This window comes from Mandrillus leucophaeus, unplaced genomic scaffold (assembly GCF_000951045.1).
Source record: "Mandrillus leucophaeus isolate KB7577 unplaced genomic scaffold, Mleu.le_1.0 Scaffold614, whole genome shotgun sequence".
Taxonomy (NCBI): domain Eukaryota; kingdom Metazoa; phylum Chordata; class Mammalia; order Primates; family Cercopithecidae; genus Mandrillus; species Mandrillus leucophaeus.
In genome coordinates this window covers 2,087,239-2,106,222 of record NW_012106631.1, presented here as the reverse complement: position 1 = coordinate 2,106,222, position 18,984 = coordinate 2,087,239, and positions in this window count along the sequence as shown.

Sequence of the window (18,984 nt, the reverse complement as noted above, 5' to 3'; positions counted from 1 at the left end):
GGTAATTAGATACATGAAGTGAGATGTAGTGGGACAGAGCTTTCCAGGAGCTGCTGCAGCCAGCCTATAAATAGAAAAATGTTGTGAAGGATACTGGCATTCTGATTCTTTAAGCTTCATTTTTTCTTGAGTACTTAAAATGTAGTAGATTCTATGCCCATGCAAATTTCCCAAAATTGTAAGTGAGAATTGGAAATGCAACTCCCAAATCTTCAAATCTGAAAAAACATTCAATCTCAAAATTCATGTTCATATTATATATAATAACTTATACCTCTTCCCTCCTGTGACTTTCACGTATCAGCTGGAGTTGGGGGGGAGGAGACTAAAGCACCCTCCAGGCACAATCTACCACAAGTTCCCAAATAAACCTTTCACCAACTCACTATGAGAAAGAATAGATGAGAGAAATAACAGCACACCAGGTTCAGCCAAGTCCATAGGTGAGTGTAGCTGCTCAGTAAGTGTTTGTTGATTAAAATTGAGGATGACTAAATCCATGCCCAAACTAAGTGCTTACAATCACTCTGCAATGCCACCATAACATATAAATTTTAGAAGAGTTAGTGAAAGACTTCTGAATACTAACTACAGTGGAGATACTACCACAAAATCAGTCATATCAACTCTGAGGACCCTTCAGAACAGAGTCTAACTGAAAGTAAGATATGCTGTAATTATGTTGATCCTGGCTTTTGCAAATTCCCAAAGCACAAATTACTATCCACTAGGGCCACTTAAACCATTTACTCATTCAGTTACTCTGAGGCTTCCAGAGTGAATAGGCAACCAGTCACGGTAATTCCATGAACACTTTATGATAGTCCAAAAAAATAAAAATGTGAGACTCTTTTTGAAGATGTCAAAGAACATCTGTCTCTTTCCCATTTTCTAAATAGAAATCTTATTATGTTAGTAATTATGCATGACATCTCTGGAAGAATTTATTTAGAAAAGAGAGTTTCAGTGTTCTCTCAGTAAATTAAGAAAAAAAGATTTATCAAACTAATATGAAATGCAAATTTCCTGAATAAAGTCTTAATTCTATTGACAGTATTAACCATTTATGCACAATTAACTATTTTCACACAAAGTTCATTTGTGACATTGTTCCATATTTGTAAAATATAAGGAATTTTGGCTGCTAAGTTTTCATAGGGTGTCTTCAATAAACCTGATACTTTTCTAATAGGTACTGATACGGTTTGGCTCTGTGTTCCTATCCAAGTCTCATCTCGAATTGTAATCATGTGTCAAGGGAAGGACCTGTAATCCCCACATGTCAAGGGAAGGAGGTGTTTGGATCATGGAGGCGGTTTCTCCCATACTGTTCTCTTGATAGTAAGTGAGTTCTCACAAGACCTGATGGTTTTATAAGTGTTTGGTAGTTCCTCTCTTGTCCATTCTCTCTTCTGCTGCCCTGTGAAGAGGTGCCTGCTTCTTCTTCACCTTGCATCATGATTGTAAGTTTCCTGAGGCCTCTCCAGCCATGCAGGACTGTGAGTCAATTAAACCTCTTTTGTTTACAAATTACCCAGTCTTGGGTAGTATCTTTATAATGGTTTGAGAATGGACTAATACAGGTACTTATTGATTACAGGCATTGAGCTATCACATATTCCAATAAGTAATCATGCATTCCACAAGCTTAGCGAGTATAGAGCAAGATAATGAGAAACAAGATGGGAAAGCTTTTAAGCAGAGAAGGAAATAAAAATGTGTAACTGTGAGATGAGTATTTCAAAATCAGGCCAATATTTAAGATTAATTCCAACACAAATATAGTAAATTTTTTGAATCACAAAAAACAAAGTTAATTGAAAGTTTGTAATTAATAAAGACAACTAAAACTACTGAAAGTGCCAATTTTTAAACTATAGACAACATAATTGACCTACAAGAATTATTTGAACAGTTTCTGACACTTTTTTAAAAATCTGATTTTATTAGCTGCTACTGCCAAGGAAGGCACCAAGTTAAAATGAAAATGTCATACAAAGTGCCCTTCAGCATAAAATCACCAAAATGTTCCATGCTATTAACAACAAGCACCTTGATTATTCACAGAGAACTTCATTTCAGTGCCTTTGACTGAAAAGGGGTTAACTTAGTGAACAGTGTCCTCCATTTACTGCATACTTTCTCTAAAGCCCTGGACATTTCCAGCTGACAAATACAGACACAGTTTTCATTTTCAGAAACAACATTAGTTTGCTGCACCATTGGGTGAAATCCAAGCATTTAGTCAGGCTTGTTTCCCTTGCTGCCTGGCTTAGCACATGTAATGAGAATTATGTCTTTCACTTCCATGCCAACTTGAATACATTAGAAGCAAGAATAACAGAGTCAGCACTATATCAAGATAGACAAGCCCACAGAAAATAATCTAATGTGTCCTTACCCAGGTGGCATTCAACTTCTAAACACTGTAACTAATGAACCACAAAAAGCTAATGACAAACTACAGTTTCACATTAGTCTCAGAAAACTTCATAATGTAAACTATTAAACCCATTTGTCCTTTTTTTAACCCATTTGTTCTTTTAAGCAGAATAACCTTAAGATTGCCCAATAATATACTCAACTATTTTTTGCCATTTTGAAAATAAGTTATAAAAGTAACATAGAAATAAGATTAGACTTTATTTGAAAGGTTAAAAGGGCAAAATATCACAACAAACAGAATATAATTTTCTAAAGAACAGTTAGGATCATGGAAAGTAAATCTGGATACCCATAATTTTTCACTTAGTTTTATATATAAATTTTGGACTTTTTTTCAATAAAGTGCTAGGATCTAGACTATATTATTTTGCATATATTTTCTAATTTTAGTTTTATAGTCCTAAATGAAGTAGATACTTCATTATCTTAAAATAAGGATTTTAAAAACTGAGTCTTAGAGAAATTAAGTAACTTACATGGATGGTCTAGAATCCAAATTTTCTGCTGAGTTATTTAATCGCTAGGCTATATGACCTCCCTAGGAAGTTTTGTCCTTTACAAACAATCACCACATGCTTCTATCATTTTCATTCTATTATATTATTTAATTTTATTTTATATTATTCTATCTCATTTGTTATAGGTTTTCATTGTATTTGATTCCTAGTTCTTATACTCTCCAAAGATAAGATTTTTCTTATAGGAGTTAATATTGATAAACCCAAATTTGCACCGTTTCTTGCTTTTTTTTTTTTTTTTTTTTTTTTTGAGACAGAATCTCACTCTGTTGCCCAGTCTGGAGTGCAGTGGCATGATCTTGGCGCACTGCAACCTCCCTGTCCTGAGTTCAAGCGATTCTCCCACCTCAGCCTCCCGAGTAGCTGGGATCACAGGCACACGCCACCAAGCCCGGCTAATTTTTGCATTTTTTTTTAGTAGAGACGGGGCTTCGCCATGTTGGCCAGGCTGGTCTGGAACTCCTGACCTCACGTGATCCACGTGCCTCAGCCTCCCAAAGTGCTGGGATTACAGGCGTGAGCCACCACACCTGGCCTCTTGCATTCTTAAGCTAACACAACTCTTGCTGTTTCATTAATATTCATTCATTAATTCAGCATTTTTTGTTTGTTTGTTTGTTTTTGTTTTGGGCTACTGTGATAGATACTAGCTATCCCAATGGCCACTCACAAGCCCCTTCCCCTTGCCTCACCTCTGCTTTAGAATTTAGATATTCTCAATATTCACTTTCCAGACATCCTTTGGGGTGGCTATATGACACGGTTCTATTCAATGAGAGGTAAGTACAAGTCAGCTGGGGAGTTAGAGAAACATCTCTGCTGCCTCATAAAAGTGATAAATGTTGCTAGTACGACCCCTTACCTCCTCTTTCTGCTTCCCTTGTAAACATAATGCCTGAAACTGAGGCAGCCATCTTATGTCCATGAGTCAAAAACGTAAGGACAAAGAACAACACACCAAAGCAGGCAGTGCGGATATAGAGAAAAGTCTTGAGACTTTTCCTTAACCATGTGACAACTGACACCTGGGATTCTTGCAAAGTATCAGTGAATATCATTTAGTTAAAGGCTCTCATTTGTATTTTCTGTATCCCAGAACCAAAAAGCAATTCTAACTCACGCCGATGCTGACCGTATTCCAGATACAGCAGATGTTCTCATGAAGCTCACATTCTCCTGGAAAAGACATTCAACAATAAACAGGAAAAGAATGTTAAGCACTGTGGAGAACAATAAATATTCAGGATAAGGAAATAAAGAGTGACAAGAAGTGCCTAAGGGAAGTTTCTCTAAGGAGGTGGCATTGAGCTGAATAAATATGGGACCCAAAAAACATGCTTTGGAGAAAATTATTGCAAGCTGAGGAAACAGCATCTACAAAGGCTATGAGACAAAGAAATGTCTTACATATTTAAGGACACACAAATGGTCAGTATGGCTGAAGCCCAGTGAATTAAAAAGAGCAAAACGTTGCCACAAAAGTAAGCAATTCAGTTAATATCCATGTAAATTTATTTGAAAGCCTTTTGTTTATCTGGAAGCATTAAACTTCTTAAATCACCACTCAGTTAACTTTTGGCAATTTGCTCCCCTGCACTAAAAGTTTTTTGTAGAACATTATTTTATCTCAAATATCATTTAGCCGTGACAACCTTGGAACGATTTCAAACACACATTCACCTATTTTTAAGGACAGTAATGATACCAAAAACTCTTCAAAGTTTGACTTTAGAGATGCAGGAGATGAATGGTGCTGGCCAGTATCATAAAATCAGCTCTCTGGACAGAGGTCTGGCATATTTTTCACACTTATTTCTCTAAGATACTGTCGATACTAACCTATAGCACTTCTTGGTTTTTCTTTTTAACTGAGTTAGCACCAAAGAGTAGAAAAAATTAAACAATTTCCTCACAGCATGTTCAGAAATTTTGACATCCACATTTAATGATGAACTATGGGATTCCTTCAAGCCGCCATCTGTGGGCAGAGCTGCTTTAGGAGCAGCAGTGCAAAGACTTTGGATATTTCACTCCATGAAGAGACAGCTGGTAGGATTTAAAAAAAAAATGCACTAATCTAATCAATTAATCTGGTTTCCATTTTCCTTTGTATTTGCATTATGGAAATAAGCTAAGGATGATTGCCTTTCGCCTTGCATCTAAGAGGGAAAAAATGATAGATTTGCAAAAGAGTATAACAGTTCTGCAAATGGAATCGGAGGGAAACAATGTATCAAGTGGCTAGACGGGATTCTCTTTTAAGTATTCTCTTTTCATGAGGTTTGAAATTTTAATATTAATGTGCAGGTGATCAAATAAGTCTTCAATAAAAGCATCATAAGGCTAATTATTGAATCAGAGGATAAACATAGACACATCCATAGAAATAAAAAATATCATATTATGTTTTCATTTACATTGGATTGAAATATTTATGAAAGTTTTATTCCATCATAGGAGAAAGTTTTTCTTTACAGAGGAATTTCAACTAATAAATGTTGAAGGAATTGTAACATTAAAATATGACCATTTTGCAACCCAAATGAAAGCATTGATTCAAGCAATAACCATCCATCTATAAAACCATTAGGTCATAGGTTGATGGCAAACTTTTCAGTCGGAGGCATCAGGATATCACCACCAGAAATCACTGATCAATTTGTGTTACAACTAGTGGGGCCACCTGGCATAGTACCTCCCAATGTGATTAATAGAAAGCACGTAGACCCACCTAAGCAATATTCTGACCAAGAAGTTGAATCTGAATCTAATCAAACTCCCAGAACTTTCATTTACAGGAAATAGATGGAAAGGAGGAATAATGATAACATCAAAAGAAAGCAGGCCGGGCGCAGTGGCTTAACCCTCTAATTCCAGCACTTTGGGAGGCCGAGGAAGGTGGATCACCTGAGGTCAACAGTTTGAGAACAGCCTGATCAACATGGTATAAACCCCATCTCTACTAAAAATACAAAAAATTAGCCGGCCATGGTGGCACACACCTGTAATCCCAGTTACTTGAGAGGCTGAGGCAAGAGAATCGCTTGAACCTGGAAGGCGGAGGTTACCATCAGCGGAGATCTTGCCACTGCACTCCAGCCTGGGTAACAGAGCAAGACTCCGTCAAAAAAAAAAAAACAGACAAACACCTAATCCAGAGAGCATGAGCATTTTATAGAACACCTATAGCAAGTCAATAGCCTGGAGAAAAAGCTAACGAGGAGAGTGCTTTACGTGAAAAGAGACTTCCGAGGTACAACTCCTCCAAACGTGTCGACTTGTTTGAATCCTTATTCTGAAAAATCATTTCTAGAAAGACTTTTTAAAATTAGGGAAGGGTAATTCTGAGCTGTGTATTAGGTGACAGCAACTGATTATTTTTAATGTTCATTATGCTAGTAGTACTATGGGAAAATAGTTTTTTGTTTTTTGTTTTTTCCCCTTAGAAAGGCAAACTGAAGTTTACAGGGAAGAACTGATACTAAGTGTGGAATTTGCCTTAAACTAAATCAGCAAAGAAGTAGGGGGTGGATGCAGCAAACACAGCAAAATTCTCATAATCTGAGTGATGGGTATAGCTTATTGAACTATTTGTCCTATTTTTTCCTATTTGAAAGTTTTCATAATGATTTTTAATGCTCATTAGTCAGAGCTTCATTAGGTACTTTGTATGAAAATGTTTTTCTAGGACAAATGATATTAGCAAAAGGCAATTAAAAAGAAAATGTACGGCTGTTCAAAATGCAGTAATAAATACAAGCTGTCCTGTATCCATGGTGCACCACAGGTAAAAAGCCATTTGCATTTATATATGAAATCTTTTCATTAACTATTTATGAAATGTATCTACTATCAATCCCTGCTTAATAAAAGAAATAAAATATTTAAAAATTAAAGAAGGGCTCAGAACTGATCCTCAGTTCGTATCATTTTTAAGAAAATAAGTCATATCATAGCATAAACATGCAAATAAGTTTTACCCATTTAGAATTTCTTACAGAGCCATATAACCAACTATCTATAGACTTCCACAAATTTAAACATCAGTCCTTTTTTTATAGCTCTGGAATTTTGTCTCTTTAAAAGGGATCATTGTAAATCACTGCAGTCTTTTCAGAGAGTAATCTGGCAGTGTATGGCAAAATATTAAAATATTCAAACACTTAACATTTTGAAATCCTATTCCTGGGTCTACATCCCAAGAGGAAATTGTTCAAAAGAATTTTTAAAATAGCTGCGTCATAGCCAAGTATGTATGATAGCAAAACTTGGAAATAATGTCTAACCATTAGAAACACTGAAGTGAACCAACTCAGTGAAATACTATGAAAAATATGAAGATTGTATCGATATATACAGTAGTGTATATTCATACTATTAAGTTGATGGAAAGTATAACTGTAAATTCACTAATTTAAAGTGATGTTTTTCTAACACTTTTTAGCTGTGACTTGAAATATGCAAAGGGCATGCTATGTAACACTCTGGCTTAGTTTCCTTCAGAGGGTTATCATCAAATTTTATCAAAAGCAATAGATAAATATTAGCTCTTATTCTTATTACTATCATCATTTAGTTTCTTAGAAGGGGTCAAAAAGAAATGTAAAGAATAGTATGTTTGAGACAAAGGAAAAATAGGTATCACTTTTGTAAAGATTTTTTTTCAAATCCTATATTGTTTAAAATTTAAACTCAAAGGCTAAAGCTGAATCATATACTTCTCAAATTTAGGATGACTTCCTTCTCTAGATGTATTTGATTTACCCAGGCAGTGTCTGTGTCTGACACTTCAGTCAATCAAAATCTGGTAGTTAAATTTAACAGTACACTTAATGTGATAAATTATAGTCAGAGATTTTCTGTTAACCCATTCCTATATTTCTGGGGGAAATAATTGTCTATGATTTACTTATACACTGCTTAATTTATTTTTGCCAATATTAAATTTATATATTTGTCTTCGTATTCATAAAGTGTGTTATCCTGCAACATTTTTTTCTCATACATTTCTTTTCAATTTTTTTAATTTTTATTTTTTGTAGAGATGAAGTCTCACTTTTTTGCCCAAGGTGACCTCAAATCCTCTTGCCTTGGCCTCCCAAACTGCTAGGATTACAGGTCTGAGCCACCGTACCCACGTCTTTGCCTTGTTTTTAATCAAGGTATATTAGCATCATAAAGTGACCTAGAGAGCATTAAATTTTGAAAAGTTTAGAAAAGTTTCCATAAAGATCATTTGTACTTTTTTCTCTTTTTCCAATTTTATGATTATTAGTTCTTTGAAGGATTGTTATAACTCATCTGTAAAACCATCTGGGCCTGGATAAGTGTATGTGTGTGTGTATATCATAGTGTATGTGTGTATATCATACGGTGTGTGTATTTCACAGTGTGTATGTATGTGTTGTGTAGACTTTTAACTACTGATTCACTTTCTTTTTACATATTTATACATATTTATTTATACTATAGGTATATTCAGATTTTCTATATCTTCATAAACCAATTTTCTAGAAAATTGTCCATGTTTTCTAACTATTCTAGTTTATAAGCATATATTTGTTTATGCTAGTCTCTGATGATATTTAAATCTCTGTTGTATCTGTAGTTCTACCCACTTTTGTTCCTAATATTATACATGGCTTCTCTCTATCATTCTTGTCAAAGACTGTCTATTTAATTCATCTTTTAATATAATCAGCTTTTGGCTTTGTGAAGTTCTCTATAATTTGTTTTCTAATTCACCAGTTCTGCTCTTTACCATTTCTTTCTTTCACTCCTTTATGTTTGCTCCATTGTTCTAACTTCTTAAGTTGAATATTCACCTTATTAATTAGTCTTTGCTTTTTTTTCTATGATAAGCAGTTAAGATATAAGATTGAAAATAGCTTCAAGGCAAAACTTGTTACTGTTTAAATATGTGTTCAATTATAAGAAACAAAGATTTATGGTTAATAATTTCAAATGGAGAAATAATAGATTATCGACCATCTAAATTATTTCATAAATATTAGTGAATTGGTGTGATAAATAATGTTAAGTTAGCAAAGTCAGGTGACAGTGCTAACTTGTTCGTCCTGTTAAATAAAGCCCATGAGAAATGGCAGATAGAAAAGGAGAGTCAAAAATTTGACAGCTATACTGCAAAAGAACTCAACTTAGATAAAAGTCAGATAAGAAACAATAACAAAATTGCCAAGACTTCTGATTTACAGTGATGGCTTCTCTGCAGGATCTTCCACACAGGGCTTAGTTAGTACTCATTAAGTGTCTCAAGCAAAGTTTTTTTCAAGCACACCTTTCCCTTGCTTAATGACTTTCATTAGTACCCAAAAACCCTAGCATTAAGTAAAGAGCTTTTAAATGGGAAAAAAAAGTTTTCATTAAATTTAATGGAAAAATTATGATATGTTTCATCTCAACATAAGATACCCAAACAATTTTCACAGCTAGAAAAATATATCAATTGAATAAAAATGTGTTCTTATTAGTAATAAACAGCAATTTGGGAGTAAACAAATACAGCTTATATATAAATGGCAATGTTGTACTTGCTTTATTTTTCTTATTTCTGAAACATTTTTTTCACTAATATTTCAAACTTGGAGGGCTCATGATTATTTTGCACTTAAAGTAAAATTATCCCAGAAAAACCCCTTTGGGTAAAATATAGATTAAGTCTAGAGAGGCATAACAGATAGAAGACTCCCAGAGGATACTGCATCTTCATCTCTTGCTTAGAGATGAAGAGAATAGCAGGCAGAAGTACTTTAGAGTATGTACAGAGAGGAAAATGCTTTGGATTCATCCATACATGGAAGGCAATTCAAATGTGATCCATACATTTGGAGCTGACTAAAAATTGTTATGTCAAGTACATTATCAAATGTGTCATTGCCTGAAATCAGTGTTGAAATATCTGTTTATGTAATACGTTTTTTGATGAAAAGGTTGTTAGACAAATTTTTAAGTCATTGTCCAAAATATTAGCATTTTGCAAGAGTCATTCTAGCAAAAAGTTGTTCACTGAACAGTCATTATAGAGGGTAAGTCCGAAGAGAGTTACAAATGGGAAACAGATTATTTACTCAATAAGAATGTATTAAATGCTTACTTAAAGCAAGTTGGACTGCTCATGTAATCTAACCCTTAGGATTATTTAACTACCTAGTTTATCTTTTATTGAGATTTTGCTAAAGGAAATGCCGTAGGCTTAACCGCTTTAACCTGAACTATGGCTTTCCTTTGGGAAACTTCCACAAAACAAAAGGTATATCATTTTGCTACAATTTAGCCTCACTTTTTAGAAGAGAGTAACAGCAACTAACACTATTAACCATACAATATTGAGATAAATCTCATATATTGAAAAATAATTGCTACAAACCAAGAGAGTCTCTCTAAAAGAAAATTATATTCATTCAGGAATAGGAAATTGCTAAGGGAATATGAGTGTCATAGTAAACTATGTGCATATTCACAGAGATAAAAGAAAATAATTTTTTTAAAGGAAAAATGAGGAGGATTACACAATTGTTTTGAGATAATTTTCTTTGGCTACAAGGATCAATAACAAAGGTGACCGTAGCCCAGGCAGTTGAACCAGCAGTTGCTGGGCAATACTTCTGTCCTTACAGAAGTATTTTTCTTGCAAGAACTCAGTCAATATTAGGAAGACAGCACCAAGCCATGAGGGGTCTACTCCCAGGACCCAAACACCTCCCACCAGGCCCCACCTCCCGCACTGGGGATTACAATTCAACATAAGATTTGGATGGGGACAAAGATCCAAACTATATCACATACTAAAATAATAGTTCTGATAGCTGTATAATAGAGAGCAAAATAGAGGGAACAAGCATGGATGCAGAAAGAACCTTCAGAAGATCAGAAAGTGGCCCTGTGAGTGCTAATAAATGGCTACAAATAGTAGTTCCTACAGCAGTCTATAAATAATAGCTATTGTGTAGGAACCATTTTTTTGAAACCCGGAAGTAAATCACTAGGTTAAGAGAGCAGATGCTGAAATTTCTTCACAAATCAATTCAAGTCCTCAGACTGATGCCTGAAATTCACTAAACTAAGAGACTATGATATATGGTCATTCAGGCATAAATGGAGACAACCGAGGCAAAAAGAAAAAAGAACAATTCAAGGAAATGATGAAATTATAGCACTTGGTGACAGGACTACGAGAAGGAATCATGAACTATAACTCTGAAATGGTCACAGGACTCAGAACAGAGGCCACATAGCTACTAAGCAGCATGTGTCCATTTGGAGGTCTAGATTGTACTTGTTTGAGTTTCCTTATCAAAAACAAAAGTTCCCACCTCATGATATTGTGAAGATTAAGTGAGCTAAGAAATATAAGCACTTAGAATAGTGCCTCAAAAATTGTAGGTGGCTCAGAACATATACAAACTTTGTTTAAATAAATTTAAGTGAAATGTCAGGCATCTCCCACATTTTGTTTTGTTTTCCAATAATAGCAATTCCATATGGCAAGCTAGAAAAACTGAAGTTAATATTTACAATGTCTTTTCAGTATAAATACTGTTGACAGATGACTTAGCTGCCCCATTTTCTCAACTTTTATTTTTCATCAGTTATCTCCTTTAGAAATCTTATCTATTTTGTGGCTCCTTATTGAGTTTAATAAGATACTTACTCTTAATAATGTAATAACTCTAGGTAAAACAGTATGAATAGTTGAAATTTATTTTCTAAGTTAATACTATATTTAAATCTCTAAATAGAGCTTTTTTGCAAGACTAAGGTCAAATTACAAAATAATCACCTTTGAGACAATGAGTAAAGATCTGTACACCTGAGAGAAAAGGAAATGGCATTCTTACCCTCGAAACATTTGGGAAAAATGATAAAAAGAAATACTTTTATTTGAAGTATGATTCGTGCTACTCTTCCAGCAATTGCAAATACAATAGAAGTATTTCATTACATTTCAATACCAAAATTATAAATCAAATAGCTATTTGGAGCCATAAGTATTTACCATATATAATGAATTTTTCAGTCACAAGTGCTGGTAGGAATCAGCGTTAACGTTTTTATTCTCTTCCTTTTAAAAATGGCTAAATGATGAATATAGTTATCACAAAGATTAAGGGATTGAAAACCTTTGAATTGTTACTAAATCCTGAATCCTGTTCTGAACTTGAATTTGCTTTTATGGAAAATTTAAGCACTAGCAGTTTAAACCCAGTCTCCTTTTTATATAAATGCCATTTATTTCTTGAAACTTGCTTTTAATAATTGCTTAAGTCATTTAAATGCAAGCAGACTTCTTAGTAGGTGCTAAAACTGTGTACCAGGACTGAGGGTAAAATTAAATGACTCATTTCCATTATGCTCGAAGCTGAAAACCTTTTCTTGTTATTATGTTGTGAATTCCACCAAATAACTCCACAGTCATTTATTGAATTTTTCTTCTTTCAGACATTCACATTCCAAGCTATTGTATAGTAAGTGAACTGGTAACTTTTTTCAATATACTTCAAAATTTTACTATAAAATGCCCTGTAGCAAAGACAATACTAGCTACTACCTAGCAGTGGGGTGAGCTAGTTTACCCTTTCTAGAGTTTCACATTTAAACGAAGTCCAGAAACATACATTAAGAACATCTTAAATGATACTATAGATTAATATTCAGCAAAGAACACATTTGCCATTAACTGATTTTGAAAAAAAATGTCTGCTCGAAAGAAAAAAAATTAACCATCTCTCCTAAACAAGTTTTCTCTTGTGAGTCACCTTCAAATATAATTACCAAAGTCACAAAGCATCTTTGCTCTTTTTTTGCAAATATAATAGTTTCTATTCCTCTACTTATATAATTCTAATGAAAAACAAAACAGAAACTCTACAACCACAAAGGTAAAACCATGCAATTGCTAAATGGCAATTGTCAAAGGTTAAGAACAAAATATCAGTAATAAACTCTAAGAATTCTGGTAATTGTTGGAAAAATATCTGTGAAAGATTGATGTGACTATATGATGGTGGTTTGTTAAAGTGAATTTTCTAATCTCCTTTAAAATTTTTCTCAAGATCAGCCTGGTTTTAGATGAAGAAGTATTTTAAGTTATCAAAAACTAGTAAAAACATGTTCTTCATATGCTTGGCAAATTGCATTTCTGGCGTCTGGTCCTGAAAAAGAAGACACCAGGACATCAATCAATTGATACGACATCCCACAGACTCTGTTACAAGATGAATTAGGGCAGTGTTATGTGCAATACTATTAAAAACGATATGAGCATCCTGGCTAACACGGTGAAACCCCGTCTCTCCTAAAAATACAAAAAATTAGCCAGGTGTGGTGGCGGTCGCCTGTTGTCCCAGCTACTTGAGAGGCTGAGGCAGGAGAATGGTGTGAACCTCGGAGGCAGAGCTTGCAGTGAGCCGAGATTGTGCCACTGCACTCCAGCCTGGGCTACAGAGCGAGGCTCCATCTCAAAAATAAAATAAAATTAAATTAAAATTAAAAACGATACGAGGTCATAGTATAATTTTTGTAGGTATCTTTCACTTTCTTCTTTTACCTTCTATATTCAATCTGTTGCCATGGGCTGTCATTCTTCTATCATCTCCCTTCCTTCTCTTATTCTTTCTTCTCCTTTCACAGGTTTTCATTATGTTATACCTGAGTAATTATGGTATTTTCTTAGCTCAGTGGATCTCAGATATCATTCTGAATATCTGCACAGCTATAAAACAGAGTTACAGGTAGAGGAGAAAGTGAGAAAACAGAGGCAATGTAGTAAGTCTCTAAGAACATCAAGTTTATTCATCTTAGTGTTGTGTCCTTTACCCTGGGAGAATGTCCTTCCTGCTGATTTGATGTTAAATTTTCATTCCTGTATGAAATAGTGAAGATAGTATGTGGTAATTTACTCTTTATATTTTGTTGTTGAGGTTTTCTAAATATTCTTTCCTTCAAGATAAATAGTTAACAACTACATGTTAGTCCTCAAGAATTTTCTGGGAGCTTTACTAGCTTATGAAATTCAAAACTCTGCAAAACAATATAGCTGATCTCCCTGAGTCTATTTGCTCCCAAATTCACCATTTGTTAAGGTTTAGGATGCTCTGCCTAAAACCCAGGATTAGACCAATCAATTAATGCTCAAGAAATTTTAATACCTCTTTGTTGCATTCAACATGTATTTCAACACCCACTGCAGCCACTACAATCTAGCCTTATTGTACCTGTTCACCTTCTCTGGTCAGGTAAGTGTCCTCACTGTCTCCCATACATATTGTCCTTCTTTCAGCTCCAGGCTTTTCATCATATTCTTAACCCTTGGGAGAAAAAAAAAAAATCACTCTTTCTCAAATTTAAATACACTATTCCAATAAGTGGTTGCTCATCCTGTTTGCTTGTTCTAGTTCTCTAGTAGAATCAAATTTCCTGAATTCATTTTCTTGGTAAGTAAGCCAGTTAATCTTCTTATTACTGTCTTCACTATTTCCAGTAGCCTGTGCACCTTCTCAAGGAGACCACCTTTGAGAAGAATTTGTACTAACATAAATTGAACTGTGGAAGGTAAAGCCTGGTTTTTTAAAATCTGAGTAGTCATGTTTCCATTACTTTCAGTTCAAAAGCTATCTAGAAAACTCAGATTTTTGCTTATCGCATACATTATCACACACGTATCAGTCTTACAAATAGAGCAGTGTTTTGCAGGTTCATAGGTATTAATAAATGAGACAGAGATTCCCAAAAAATTTTGTTATGAATGTGTTGAATATTTTAGGACTAACAGAAGCCAAAATCAACAGACTGTGGCTCTATTTAAGGTAACAATCATATCCAATTATTTCTCTCACTATTTTAACTCAAACTCCTTTAATTTCTTCCCATTGCAAAAGAGTGTTAAACACCCATCCCTGCATTAAAGACAACACAACTGTGGTATGAAATAGCATCTATTAAAGTGTATGGTGGTTCCTTATTGCCAACCTAAATTCATTTAATGCAAAAAGTTATTCAATATACAACATTTTGGAAAGCATCAAAATTGCTTAAAATTGTTGGAAATGTATAATCCTGTAATGTTTGAACAAAAATGTCAATTAGAAAAATAAACCTACTTTAAAGAATCACTGTATCTGTGTTGTCACTTTTGTACACATACTACACCTAAGTGGCTGGGGCATAGTAGAAATTGCTCTACGTTTAGAGTCAGAAAACACACACACACATGCACACACACACACACCCCCTGTGGCAAGGTGAATGTGGCAATTTGTCTCTTTTGAGCTTCAGTTTCTTAATCTGTAAATAGGAGGAAATCAACTACCCTTCAAAAGTTGTTTGATCCTGTCTACAGGTGTCATGATGAAAAAAATAAAAATAAAAAACTTGTTTGAAAATTAAGTGAGGAAATGCCTATGAAAAAAAATTTGCAATATTGTTGTTTCACTACAGGGAAGTCTCAATTAAACAATGCTTCATTAAATTTGTGCTCAAGTATTGTGACTACAAGCCAAAAAAAAAAAAAAAAAAGAGGCAAGCTGCCTGCAGTCAGTATCTCTACTAGAAAAAAATAAAGCGAACGTGAAAGAAAACACCTTTTACATCTTTAAATCTTGCAACCAATGGTAATATTTCAAGTGACACAAAAATATTTTTATTGTACAAGTTTCTATTTACTGCTAATTTTAAAATATTATTTCTTATTCCATCCAGTTTAAATGACAGGTTCGCCTTTCTCTTTGGCTGATACAAAATTAATGGCTCAACCAATAATCGTGCACTGTATTATCACATACAATGAAAGAGATTTAGGCAGAAAATAAAACAATCTAAATTATATGTGATTTTCATAAAAAGTCTCTTTGCATGAGCTACTTCAGTAGATTGAAGAGGTCAAAAGTCAATTTGCAGTAGGCTGAAGAGTGGATAAGAGGTGAGGAACTGCAAATGGCAGTTATATGCTTTTCTTTTAAGACATTTCCCTGAGAAAGGATGGAGGAAGCTGTGATGGAATCTACAGGGAGGCAAGGAGATAAGAGGGAGGGAAAGGAAGGAAGGAGTAAAGAGGTACTTCAGTTCAAAGTGAGCAGGGAAAAGGGAGGAGACAAATTTGTGGGATCAGAATTCAGATTTCTATCAGTCAATGATAACAGTAAGAGCCTCACTTCTGCTACAGCCCACACTTATGACTTCTTTTTTTTCTTTAATTGTTCACCATTTGAAAGAAACTGTATACTTTTTCACATTGCATAATACACTAAAATCACAAACGACCCACAAAATGCCAAGTTAAAGGAACACTTTCCAATCTCTATTTTGCAACGAGGCATTTGACATCTTCATCTTCTTGAATCTTCTTTCTCCATTCTTTTTAAATTCTCTTTAAAGTCTCCTTTTCCTAAGACTCTCCTTGAATCCTTAGGGTAGACTTGGTTATGGTGTGGTAACAAATAGTTCAGTGACCTAACCCAACAAAAGTGTATTTCTGACTCACACTGCAAGTCTGGGACAGGTCTTGAGGAGTTTCACTATTGATAATCACTAAGGAAAACAGATTGACAGAGGCTCCATGTCAACATGTTACAGAAAGGGGACCCGATCCAGACCTCAAGAGAGGGTTCTTAGATCTCGTGCAAGTAAGAATTCAGGGCAAGTCCATCAAGTGAAAGCAAGCTTGTTAAGAAAGTAAAGGAATAAAGAATAGCTACTGCATAAAGTAACCCTGAGGGCTACTGGTCACCTGTTTTTGTAGTTATTTCTTGATGATATGCCAAATGAGGGGTGGATTATTCATGCCTCTTCTTTTTAGACCATATGGGGTAACTTCCTGACACTGCCATGGCATTTGTAAACTGTCATGGCGCTGGTGGGAAGTAGCAGTGAGGATGACCAGAGGTCACTCTCATCACCATCTTGGTTCCGGTGCGATTTAGCTGACTTCTTTACTGCAACCTGTTTTATCAGCAAGGTCTTTATGACCGGTATCTTGTGCCGACCTCCTAACTCATCCTGTGACTTAGAATGCCTTAACTGTCTGGGAATGCAGCCCAGTAGGTCTCAACCTCATTTTACCCAGTCCCTATTCAAGATGGAGTTGCTCTGGTTCCAATGCCTCTGACAACCACATTTCAAATCGTCAAGGCAAGGAGAAGGGAACCAGCTGATTGGTGCATTGCCTGTGCTGAGAAGTGACACACATCATTTCTGGTCACATTCCATTGGCCAAAGCTAGCAGTGTGGTTATAACTTCACAGTGACCAGAGAAATGCAATCCTACCCCATACCCAAAACGAAAAGAACGGAAATATTTTTAAACTGCCTCTGTAACTGCATCCTCTCCTTCTCACTGCAAATATTTCTCAAAATTTGATTCTTGACCTCCGATTTCCATTGTGTATATCCTTCCTGAGTGACTTCATTCACTTTCTATATGACAATGACAACCAAATATACGTCTTGCCCAAACCTCTCCCATAAACTCTGTAGACAAATATATTTCTACTTAGGTATCCCCAAAGCATCTTTAACTTACCACCCTTTCCCATTTCCTGTAATGAACTGTTTGCTTTTTCTTCCTATTAAACTATAACTTTCTTTACATCATAACTGTGTTTTATTTATATTTGTATCCCCAGTACAAGCAAAATGCCTATAATCTAAAAAGCATTCAATAAACAATATTTGTTGAGTGAATGAATGAATGATGGCCATATTTATGGTGTTTGCATATATTCTTCAAAAGCCTCAGATGGATCATGCAAGACTTAGGATTCAGTGCCTTAAATTGAATGAGTGCCTGCTGAGCGATGTGCTTTAAAAGTGAGATGCTAGGAATGAGGAAATCAGTCAACAAACATATATTGAGCATCTACTATCTGCCATGTACTATTTTAGGCATGTTTTTGTTTATATCAATAAACAAAACAGACAAAAATTCCTGCTATTTGGGAGAAGAAAACAGTAAAAAATAAGCATTATATAATATAAACATTAAAAGGGAAATTGTATAATATGTTAGTGTGAATTAAAGCATGACAAATGGCATGAGGGGTCTCAAAGCTAGAGATAGTAGTGAATTTTAAATATAATAAATAGAGTGATCTCAGTATATACATCATTGGAACAGTAACATTTAGGCTGATTTCAAGGAAATGAGGAAGTTAGCTGTGTGGCTCACTGGGTTTTGTGTTGGCAGGAACCACCAGTAAAACAGTTCTAAAGTGGGAGCATTCCTGGGATGTTTGAGGAACATCAAAGAGAAGAGGGTGGCCAAAGCTGAGTGAGAGAGCAAGGAGGAGCTGAGGTCAGTGAGGAAACCGTGAGAGAAGGGGCCAGACCTTGAAGGCCATTAAAGGTTTTGAATTTTGCTCTGAGGGAAATGGAGAGCCATAGGACAGTTGTGAGAAGTCCATGATCTGACTTTTTCACTTTGTTGAGAAAAACTGGACGAAATGATCTGACATATTTTTAAAACATGGTTTGGTTGCTGTTATGAGAATAGATTAAAAGAGGTTGTATTAATTACCTATTCCTACATCACTCAAATTTTCAAAAATATATCAGCTTAAAACAATAGATATTTATCGTTAATTCCTGTAGGTCAGGAATTTGGAAGCAGCTAAACTGGGTCATTGTGGCTCAGTCTCTTAGAAGGTTCACATGTCAGCTGAGGCTATAGTCTCCTCCAGGGTCAAATGGGACCATAGGACTCATTTTTGAAATGGCTGAACCATGTAGCTGTGGGCAAGAGGCTTCAGTTCTTTGCCATATGTTCTCTCCATTGGATTGCTTGAGTGTCCTCAAAGCACAGCAGCTAGTTTCCCACAAAGCAAGAGATCCAAAAGAAAGAAGTCACACTATCTTTGCAACCCAGTCCTCAGAAGATATACACTCTCATTTTGCCTTATTCTATTTGTTGGAAGCAAGTCTTTCTATTCCTCCCAACCCCAGCTTTTTCCCCAATTTTCTTCTTTCCTGAGCTTCATTTTTGAGAGAAATGTTTAACAAGTGATACTCC